The sequence below is a fragment of the Calidris pugnax genome, unplaced genomic scaffold (assembly GCF_001431845.1).
Source record: "Calidris pugnax isolate Ruff unplaced genomic scaffold, ASM143184v1 scaffold144, whole genome shotgun sequence".
NCBI lineage: Eukaryota > Metazoa > Chordata > Aves > Charadriiformes > Scolopacidae > Calidris > Calidris pugnax.
Window position 1 is genome coordinate 4,717,820 of NW_015090911.1, and position 11,602 is coordinate 4,729,421.

The 11,602-nt window shown below is 43.8% G+C and overlaps 1 protein-coding gene across 2 annotated transcripts in view; it reads left to right on the forward strand.

Annotated features, from left to right (window-relative positions):
* Positions 1 to 261: 261 nt before the first annotated feature.
* The window catches only part of SETBP1 (SET binding protein 1), a 259,245-nt gene continuing 247,904 nt past the window's right edge, over positions 262 to 11,602 (forward strand). Inside the window, exon 1 of one of the 2 annotated variants that reach the window (XM_014949414.1) lies at positions 262 to 301. The gene's annotated coding sequence lies outside the window, so the exon portion shown is untranslated. The remainder of the gene's footprint in view (positions 302 to 11,602) is intronic. The other variant, XM_014949417.1, reaches the window with a different exon arrangement.

Here is an 11,602-nt window from a genome sequence, read left to right on the forward strand (position 1 = left end):
AAGATGGGCTTTAAAACCCTCAATTTCAGGTTTTAGCCCAGGGGGACTGTCAGATCTGAAAACGATTTCCAAACTTTTGAGGTTGGGACTGCTTTGACTTCTGATATGGGCATGAAATCAAGTTGCAAGCATACATTGTTTGCACAGTTGTTTCTGAGGTGCACTCAAACCCTTAGAGATGGTTTATTTCTCCTTCTTTCAATGTGAAGGCTTCACTTGATGCAACTTCAAAAATTCATTGCATATTCAGACCTGCTTGGAGATCTGTTGGGTGCTGGGAACAAGTGCAGCTCCCCAACAGGTACCTGGTTTCTGCATTCTCATTTAACTAGTCATAGAGAGAGCAAAGCAAGAGGGATAAATAGGTGGGAGCCAAAAGAAAAGAAAAAAAAAAAAAAAAGAAAGGCAAAATCATTTCTTAAATTGAATAAAAGCAGTCAGAGGATAATGCAGCTTGTGTTTCAAAGCTGAGGAAATGTCTGAAGGAAGTAGGGAGTGGTAAATTCTGTTTATCAGCTCTTGAGAGGGAGCAGAGTTAGGGGCTATTTTGCCCTGTTGGAGTTGGATTTACTTTGCAGCACAGATTGTCCAAACACAATGATGAGCTTTTACTGTAAGCTGTGGGGCAGCTGGATATGAAAAGCAATCTTCTGACATTATTTCATTTAAGCTTTTGTTGTCTTTTATGAAATTGAAAATTTTGAAGAGTTCTCAGGCTAGTCACCTCTCTCTCCAAAAGGCCAAATCGAAACTCTGTACCTCAAACACCTCTAGGACTGGGAGGATTTGATCCAGGCTTAATTATGATCTTTACAGCTCTAGTTTACTTCCCAGTCTAGCTAGAGGTCTTCATAAGGTCTCAGGTCTCTCTGTCTCTATGATCTTTGCATTGTTGCCTGTCCACCGAACCCATGTGCCGTTGCCAGAGTGATGATGACCCTGTTGACTTTAGATACACAGGGCAAAGCGATAGGGCTGATGCACAGGTGACAAAACAGAAAGGTGGCCAGACAAGCACTCTGGGAATACAGTCACTGGTGTTACTCACAAGTGCCAGGGTCAGGTTTATTCTTGCCAATGAGTGGGGATAGTGGTGTGGCTCGTGTACATGTCCACCCAGCACTAGGGTCTTGCAGGAAAAAGTAAGGAGTTGTGCAAATGGTAAGGATGAGCTTCAGTTGTCCTTCCCATGCAGAGCTTGTGAGCCTAGCACATTTTTTTGAAAGCAAGCTCAATGTGTGGAAAAGCCATGCAGGAGGACACTAATTTCCATACAAACATGAGGTCAGAAGGTGAGGGCAAGGCTCTGACCTGCCCTGCTGAATATTAGAGCACAGTGTGGTCTGAAGCTTGGCTCTGCAGTGCATGATATATCAGTGTGCAAATGCCTGGCAGAGTAGGATGCTGGGGTGGTGGCTAAAAGCTGTCGTGGGGAGTGAATTCCTTTTTCTGTAAGAGTTGCTATGAAATCCTGGGCAGTTAAGGGCTGTAAGAATGTGGCAGCAATGAGAGCAAAGTTTCCTCTACCATAGTACAGCATCTCCTGTAACAGCAGTTGGGATAGCTGTTCAGAAGAATGTGTGGTAGGCAAGCGTGAGGTAACCCAGGACTCACTTAAATACCTCGAAATTAGAAATGGGTTAAAGATCGGAAGCCTGAGGTTTTACGTTACTTTGAAATTTTTGTTAGCTTTAACCTTTAAAACCGAGAGATATATATGTATACAATGAATCATTCTGTTTCTGTCCTGGTATTTTAGCAGATGGGGAAGTTAGTTTTAAGGCAGGAGAAAATGATGATACACAAACCAGAGGTCAAAGTGTAAGACATTACAGGCATGTCTTTCTTCCATATGAATCCACATATCCTGACTATCCTACCGATGAGATTTCTAAGACTTGGACACTGGCCTCCCTTCACTGTATGTTTTCAAACCCAGCATATTCTGGAGTGGTGCTGTGATCCATGCCTACCTCTCCTTGAGCCTTGCTAAATTTTTGGTTTTGGAGAATGCAATAGAGTTTCCACTGAAACTCCTCTGAAATCCTATTAGTTTGCTAAACAAGGAAATCCTTCCTGTAGGTTTTATTGTCCTTTTTTTTTTTTTTTTCTCTAAAGCCTTCCTATGGAGCTCTATAGTGGGGATTCAATAGAATTCTGTACAGAGGAATAATTCTTTATTGGATTCTTCAATTCTTTTTCAGAAGGGATCAGAGATGTGAAGCTTAACTGGGGGAGTTTAGTAAGTGTTTGAACCAGATTGTATACATGCAAAGTGTTACAGCAGGAACCTGGGCAAAGTTATTGTACATGACCATTATTCCTAAGGTTGCAAAACAGTTTAAAATATTAACCCATATATTCACATTCTTGTAACTTCCATAAACCTTCACCTAATGGGCTGAAAAATGTCATGCTTTCTCTTCGCTTGATGGCAATTTTCTTCCTGAAAGGTTGAGTAAATTCTCTCCAGCTGTCAGTTGTTCCATTTTTTCCCAATTTATTCAAAAAAAGTGAGGGTGGGGGATGAAAAGGAAACATTCTTCCCTTTTAAATTATTCTGAGAACATGTTTTTAAATAAGGTAGCAGTCTAACCTGCTGGATTTAAAGCTGATAAATTGGTATAAACATAGGGTTTGTTGAAGGCCTCTGTCTTCTTTTGATGTTTGAAGGGAACAAAAAAATGGAGGTCATGGTTTCTGATGCCATGACAAATTAGAAGTGTCATTGTAGGCATCCCAAAGTCAATGGAGATCTTGCCGCTTTTGGTTTAAAGAGAGAGGCATGATCCCTATAAATCTTACTGGGTAGTGTCATAAATGGCATTTGCTATAAGTATGGCTTACGCTAGATCCCAGTTCTGTGTCATAGGAGGTAGTCACAGAAACGTAGGTCCTACTCCTCCATCCTTTTGTTAGAGTTGAAGACACACCTGCTCTTAAAGCATGCTGCCTTTTAAGTGTGGCTTTCAGGCCAGAATCACAGAATCACGGAATTGCCTAGGTTGGAAGGGACCTTTAAGATCATCTAATCCAACCATAAAAAACAAACAAACAAAAAAAAACCAAACAAAAAAAAAACCTAACCAACACTAAAACAAATTCCTGAGCACCATGTCAACTAGTCTTCTGAACACCTCCAGGGATGGTGCCTCAACCACTTCACTGGGCAGCCCATTGCAATGCTTGATACTCCTTTCAGTGAAGAAATTTTTCCTAATATCTAACCTGAACTTCCCCTGGTGCAACTTGAGACCATTTCCTCTTGTTCTATCGCCTGTGACTTGGGAGACGAGATCGACCCCCGCCTCTCTACACCCTCCTTTCAGGGAGTTGTAGAGAGCAATAAGATCTCCCCTCAGCCTCCTCCTCTCCAGACTGAGCAACCCCAGCTCCGTCAGCCTCTCCTCATAAGACTGACTCTCCAGACCCCTCACCAGCTTCATTGCCCTTCTCTGGACCCGCTCCAGCACCTCAATGTCTTTTTTGTGGTAGGGGGCCCAAAACTGAACACAGTACTCGAAGTGGGGCCTCACCAGTGCCGAGTACAGGGGGATGATCACCTCTCGGGTCCTACTTACCACGCTGTTCCTTCAGGCTTAGCTCAGTGAACAGACCTCCCAGGGCCCATGAGGAAAACCTCTGAAAAAAACAGCATGAGCAACAATTAAAATAACAATAAGCTGCAGCATGGCCATAGGTAGGGACTGGGGTCCTATTCAAACCTGCATCCCTCTCCATCTGGGGAACAGTGACTGGGATGCCTCAGTTCAGGGGTCTCTTGACCCATTGGAGCCCACAGACCAAATTTTCCTTGGTTGGGACCTAAATGAAAGATTCAGATTAGGAGACAGATACCTATATGTCATCAACAGAGAGAAGGGGCACCCATGACTGACTTGACCTTGGAGTCCTTAAAACTGTGACCTCATAGAATCATACAATAATCTGGGTTGGAAAGGACCTTTAAAGGTCATCTGGTCCTGTCCCCCTGACATAAGGAGGTACATCTTCAACTAGATCAGGTTGCTCAGAGCCCTGTCCAACCTGACCTGGAATGTTTCCAGAGATGGGACACCTATCACCCCCCTAGGCAATGTGCCAGTGTCTTCACCCTCATAGTAAAGAATTTTTTCCTTCTATCAAGTCTAAACCTACCCTTCTTTTAGTTTAAAACCATCACCCCTTGTACTATTGCAACAAGCTCTGCTAAAAAGTTCGTTCTCATCTCTTTTATAAGCCCTCTTTAAGTACTAAAAGGCTGCAATAAGGTGTCATTGGAGCCTTCTCTTCTCCAGGATGAACAACCCCAACTCTCTCAACCTGTTTTCGTAGGAGAGGTGTTCCAGCTCTCTGATCATTTCTATGGCCCTCTTCTGCACCCAGTCCAACAGGTCCATGTCTTTCCTATGCTAAGAGCTCCAGATCTGGACATAGTACTTCAGGTGGAGTAGAGGGGCAGAATCACATCCTTCAACCTGCTGGCTACAACATCTGGTCTTTAACATCATCCTGAAGTCAGTGGTGTTATAAGGGAATAACAATCCAAAGTCCTGGTCCTGACTGAATAGGGATTTGAGTTGTGAATCTGGTGCTCCTCATCCTATTTTCCACCTCAGAGACAGTTTGATGTGCGCAATGCCTCACAAAGAGCACGATGAAGTAGTTCAACTGGAGAGGCCTTTCGGGAGTTCAGATACTCAGCAGGCTCTTATCTCCCTTCTGACTCAACTTCTCCCAGCACTTCTGTAACCGCTTCCTCTTCAGCCTCATTAGAGGCAAAGCTACTCCTTTCCCTTGCCCATAGCACCTCTCGGTTATCTTGCCTTTATTCCTGGCCTCGGGTCTTCCCACCGGCACACTCCTGACTAATGTACACCTCTTGACGTTGCTGTCCTGGCACTGTGAGCTGCTCTTTGCCCTGTGCACATCCAGCCGTGTCCACTTGTGTCCTGTGCTGCTTTTGCCTCCTGCTTTTTCTTCTGCAATCCATGAGGCTTTAAGGGTATTCCTTCTTTATTATCGCCTCCCTCAAAGCCGAAAGACTGGTACATTCTGCAAGGCAAATCAAACTCAGTACTTTCCTCTAAATACCCCAAATTATTGCTTTTCTTCTTGAATGCCCTTTATCTGCCTTATTTTCCCACAGTCCCCCTTGATGCTGGGGATGCTTGGTATGTGATACAGGACCAAACAAGACACCACTGCTTACTCAGCATGGAAACACACAGTGCAAGTCTGCATGGACAAAATCCAACCTTTCTTACTCCTAGTCTCGTTTGAAGCACGCAGAATCGAGTAATATGGGATGTGTTGTTTGTACAGCCTCTAGACTGGGCACAGGAAAGGTTCTGGACCGCCGCCCTTTTGGTCCTCCTTGTGCCATCACTTACGGCTCTGAGGAATGGATGCTGAGCCAAGACCTAGTGCATTCCCTATCAGATATGCTGTTTTATTTCGTTTATTTATTTTTTTTTTCTTGAAGGGAGGGAAAGCTGGTGTATTTGGCACTTGTGCAAGTGAAAATGAAATAATGGAGGAGAAAAAAAAAAAAAAAAGGGGCATTCCCTATCAGATATGCTGTTTTATTTCGTTTATTTATTTTTTTTTTCTTGAAGGGAGGGAAAGCTGGTGTATTTGGCACTTGTGCAAGTGAAAATGAAATAATGGAGGAGAAAAAAAAAAAAAAGAAGGGAGGAGGAATCCTGTGGCAGTAGCAGTAAATAAAAACAAACTTCTCGTTAATGATTTATATAGAGAGATAATTTTCCACACGTTTCAGGGTGCAGGGGGAAATGTTCTATCAGAGGGAGAAGGAGAAATTATTGCCCTACCACGGCGGTGATAGAAGGAGGCTACTGTGTCTGATGGCAGCTCTCCAAGGGCAGAGTCAATCTAGGAAAGTTTGGTAACACAGATGATGGAACTGTGCAGGCTTTTGCTTTCTGTGGCTGGTCTCTGTGCCAATAACCTTTCCCTAAATACCCATAAAACTTTCCATTTGTAGCCTGGAGTGGCTGCCACTATCTCCAGGATGGTGCACTTGGCAAGGGCTGGCTAGAACAGACTAAGCATTTGAAGTCCTCTTCTCGTACATGTTGACACTTTTCCCCAAAGAGTTTTATGGCTATTGTTAAAGGAATAAGTTTTATCCTTGTAGCAGCACACACTGCTGCACCCAGGGCTATCATCTCAGGTGTCAACTTCGATTATACATCATGCCAAGAATGATGATGCTTGGTCTGGGAGCTCAACAGCCTGGTGTTGACCTAACGTAGGCAAGTGTCCTGGCTTGGCTCTTTGTGTTGTAGTGAGCTGGAGCACAGTTGGCATCTCACTGTGCTTTCTAGTGTCCCAGAGGCCATTTACCTTTCATAAGGGTGATGGGTAAAAAAGACACACCGACTCCTGATGTCTTTGGGATCAAACGCTATTCCTCAATTCAGAGGTGTAAATCCAGTGAATAGAGCTCAGCTTTGGAGAGGTCCTGCAGCAGAATTTGTCTCAGAAGGCACAAGTGGGGGGAAGTTGGTCCTTACGTTGGCCCTTCAGAGACCAGAAGTAAGCATGAGGAGACGTTTACAGATCTGATGACTGTACTCTCTTCCCCAACACCCAGATACAGCTTTAGGTTGTGAGTGAGTAGATATATAAAACCTTGGCACAGTTCTTAGGCATGAGCTTGTAAAAGTCCTTGGGCAACATGATGGGCATCTCTCCTTCTGCCGCAGATGTGTGTTTCGCTACACTGGCTGTTGTCACAGCTGTACCTTGGGCAGTATTGCTTTTATGGGCCTAGTGATTTATGGCCATGTCAGTTGTTTAATCATTCAGTTGGCCCTCCCTTCAGCGCAGTACAATAGTTAGTTACTTACATAGAAAGGTGACTATCTGATCTAATTATGGAGTCTCAAATCTAATTATGGAGTCAAATATGATTCCATAATCTACTCTTAATGTCTCTATGTTGAGAAGACAGATACACACATGTGTAATGTGCACACTTACATGCCTCCGTAATTATAGATATGCTTAGGCTCTCATTTATTTCCATCTCATTGTCTTGGGGAGGGGATGCTTGCAGCAACCTATCTTCAGGTTATCTTGCCTTTTCCCCTCCAGTGTGACTTTTTCTGTCTCCTTTTGCTGCACTTGGGCATGCCGAGGCAGAGCCATCAGTCAGCATTGCTCAGTCACGCTGGTGATGGTGCAGAGGATTGGCTGGACTCAGGGCAATGCAATGGAAAGGAGTGAAGATGACAATTTTGGTTCTGGTAGCTGTCATTAATCCTTGTTTTCATGAGGATAAACCACACCTAGGAGAAATTCCCTTCCCTTCAGAGAAAGGCCTAACATAACCCATTCAAAATCAGAGGCAGAGGTAGAAGGACTGGAACAAAAGCAGCTTCAGAGGCAAAGGGACCACATGGAGAGGAAGGACCTTTCTGCTCTGTTCATCTAACTCACCCTACCAATGAATCACATGCTATAGTTAGTTGACTAGTTAGTTTGTTTTGTGGGTAGTCTGTGGATTACAGGCATTCACATACTGCCATTCCACTAGCAATTATTCTTATCAGTTGAAGATATCATACTGTATCTATTGTATACCCACTTCCATTTTATACATGCCTATGTCTGGGTATATCTTATAGAGAGGGATTTTAGCAATGTGTTTAAAATTGTCATGTAGTAGAGAGACCAATTTACCCAGCACTGGAGACAGAGAACAAAATAAATACATCACAGAAGCAGAGAATGGCTGGGGTTGGAAGAACCTCGAGATTGTCCAGTCCACCATGCACAGGGTCACCTTGGGCAGGATGCGCAAGGCTCTGTCTGGTCAGGATCTGGATTTCACCAGACTATCTCTTGACTCTTTATTAAGAGATGACTTTCATTTGTTTTTCTTGAAGGGGAAGTCCTTCTGCCTTGTTTCTGTCCTGATTGACCCGAGGTGGGTGAAAGGGAGAGGGTGTTTCCTATGGGATCTATAGTGTGGACGGAAAATAGCTATCACAGTAATTTTTCCAGCTTCCTGCCAAAGCTGGATTGTTCCTTCAGAGTATCATGGCCACAGGAAGTAACAGAGGCTGTGGTCCAAAAGTGCAACAAATGTAGCTGCAGGGCTCTGAGCAGCAGATAAAATACGTTACTGGGGCATGGTACTGATCCAGTATAAACTCATTCTCCTGGTTCAAATTTGTTCAGAAAAATTTGCAGTGACTTAATTTTAACCCAGCAGACTTTGTATTGTGTCATACTATGTCACTTGTTTGCACAATGCTGGCTTTCTGGCTCACAAGTTTTACCCATCCTCTGGAACTACTTTTAAGTTGGCATGAAGAAAGGCTTAACCCTTGTATGCTCTGGTCCATTTGACAAATGTATGATCAGATGCCTGTTCCAGATCTGCATCAAACCTGTGCTGCTGGTCATCTGGCAGTGCATGGACCGTGACCACAACCATGCTAAAATTTCCCAGGTTTTTTGTAAAGCAATAATGAAGAAATGGTTTGAGGTGCTTTTTTTGTGTGTATTTCTAATGTGGGTTAACTGAGTTCAGTGCAGCTCGCTGCACGCCAGGCTGTTGGGTTTTTATGTCTCATGATGGATTCTGAAGTTTCACTGACACTTCTCATAAAAGCAGGTTTCTGACCAAAACTTTCCCTCGGGTGTAATGTGGGTTGTCCATTGGCCTCTGCCCCAGAGGCAGCTGCATTTCAGCGGTGGCATATATAATTGAGGAAGCAACCCGGGAGTCTTCAGAGTGAAAGGTGATATCTCATCATTAAATATTGCTGTATAGTCTCCAGTGCTTTGTGGTGAATGGTTTTAAAAAGATGGAGTGTAAAGAGGCTTCCAAGATTTCTGATATTTTGCAGAGATTAGGGATTTAACTTGCATGTCACATGAAAGAATGTGAGGTCCAAAGGCAACATGACAGGCATGGGGTTCGGGAACACGTGGGCTCCTCTTCACGTTCACTATAATGCTCTCAGACTTGTGCCTCAGTTTCCCCTCACTTGAAAATGTTCAATAGAATATTTTTTTTCTTTTCTTTTTCATCTTACAGCATTTGGACTCTATGGATAAACCAAAAGCAGCCACAGTCATGGCTGGGGTTACTGTACTATGGGATTTGGGCAGCATCCCGTAATATTGCTCCAAGCTCTCTGTTAGTGCTCCTGGTGCCTGAACAAATCAAGCCACAGTACAAACTCTGGTCGGCTGAATCTGGTTGGCCTGCATTTGTCTAATCAGCCTTTGCTTGTTACTAACGTGTGTAGGGCAAAAACCGTGCCAGGTATTATGCTCACTACCATTTCATAGAGAATCCCAAACAGGTGGATTTCTCCTCACTTCTGGTCTCACCTCTGTTTTTGTCCTCTGAAGATTTTCAGTTTAATCACTTTATAGCCCTGGCATCTGAATACTTGAGTAGTTGCCTGAGGCAGGAGAAGGGAGCTTATTCAGAGCACTTAATGGAAGGCATCTAGTATGACCCAAAGGAAGGTCTCATACTTCAGGCCTTTGCCTCCAGGAGTGTGTTTGAGGTGCTCAGAGAAACTGATAAGAGATGTGTGAGCTGCTGTAGCAAGGCTGAACACACAGGCATTTGATTATTTCTCAGTACTTATCAGAGGAAGCGTGAATCTCTCCCTAATTAAGATCTAATGCCAATTTCTGTGAAATTTGTTGTCATTCACCTGTGAATTATCTTCCTCAAATTTAACTTGACTGCAGGAAGCCTGCTAGCAGTATCACTTTCCTCTGGGAGCTTAATTTGGATAGTAAAATGCCTCTGCAGTTGCTTATTGAACAGGACTTGTTGCTGGTGAGCCTTGGAGGCCTGGAAGGGCAGTTTAGGAGAGCACTTAAAAGACTGGACAGCCCCCATCTCTTGGGTTTTTAAAATAGAGCTAGAGGTCTCCTGGAGAATCCACTTTCTCCCTGAATTTCCAAATCTGCATGTTGCCAGCTAAGGCTGAAAAGCTGCTAGAGGAAGAGAGTTCATCACTGTCCTTTCAGCGTTTCTGCTCGAAGGCTGCCTGGAGAGGGGAGATGGGGAGGTTTCCAAAAGAGGTTACACGTTCAAAAGCCTGAAGTGAGGTTTCCTAATTAGTCAAAGCAAAGGTAGCCTGCCCAAACAAGAAAGACGAGTATAAATGTCCCTGCACCCCAGTCATTTAACTATTAACCCTGGAGGAGAGTAAGGAGATACCTAAAACAATGACCCAGTTAATTTTGCACAGCGTTGGAGTGCAGCGTTATTTGTTGCTACCTGCAGGTCTGGTGATATCATCATCTTCAGGCTCTCAGCAGAGCAGGAGGCCAATATTTTTAAGTGGGATTTTAAGGTGGATTTGGCATGAACTCACCCGACACTGATGTAATGCCATGACTTTACTCATCTGTTGCTTTTTTCTGCTGACCTGGAGGCATGCAGCCAAGCAGGGGTGAGTGTTCGGGCAGAGCTTGGGTCGAAGACCCACAACCAGAATTTGGAGCAGAAGCATAGCTTTTTATTCATCCTCCATAAAACATTACCCAATGAGTCAAAACCTGAAAGACCCTTCCTAGCTCGGAGCCGTGAGTTTTACTTCAGCTCCCATCCGATGTTGGGTGCCAAGCAGGTTGGTCGATTACACCGGGGGCTGTGGTGCCTTCCCTGCATCGTTGGTGGTCACGGACTCATCCTGCTGTCCTGCACGTTGAACTAGATGCTGTCTGCCAGAAGCTTTCTCTTTTTTTACCAGCAGTGAGAGAGGTTAAAAGCCTGTGGGCGGAGGCCAGCACAGAGTGCCCATTGTACATGCGTGCATACCAGAGCAGTAACTCCCTGGAATGCTGCACCGCCAAGCTTTTACCACCTTGTGTTTGTGTTGCAGGCCAGGAGTGTGTGTACATTGTGTCCCTCTCCAAGGAGATTAACAATGTGAAATGGCAGATAAATAGGACGGGCTCCATTTTTTTATTTTTTAATTTTTTTTGATTGGACGGGTTGGAAGAGGAAGGTAACCCTGACTCCCATCACCTCCATAAGCACAAAGGAGAGGCAAGGTGCAAGGTCAGTCAATTAGGTGGAGCAGCTCCTTGCAACTGGGTGGCTTTAATGTACTAATTGCGTTAGTAATTAGCAACTACCACATGGTAAACACTTGGGTTCAAAACTATGTAAGGGCATTAACTAACCCACCCTACAATAGGTCTGAATGAGGTAAGCATTATCCTTGTTTCACAGGTGGGGAAATGGAGACACTTTCTGACCACAGGATGAGTCAAGGCAAGCATGAGGCAGACCTTGGGTCTGTTAGTTCTTCAAGATCACCTTAAATGAGACCAGTGACAGCAGCTCTGGGAAATGAGTCTTCTCCCTGTTGCCAGAAGATGTGCTACTTAAGCATAAGTGTTTTTATGGTGCATTTCTATCTCCTATGAGCTACTGAAACCATCTCTAAGGCCAGATGGCAGATCAGGCTCCATGATAGTTCTTCTTTTTTTTTTTTTTTTTTTTTTTTTTTTTTTAAAAAAAAAAAAAAAAAAAAAAAAAAAAAAAAAAAAAAAAAAAAAAAAAAGTTCTAGGAAAAATATTAAACCC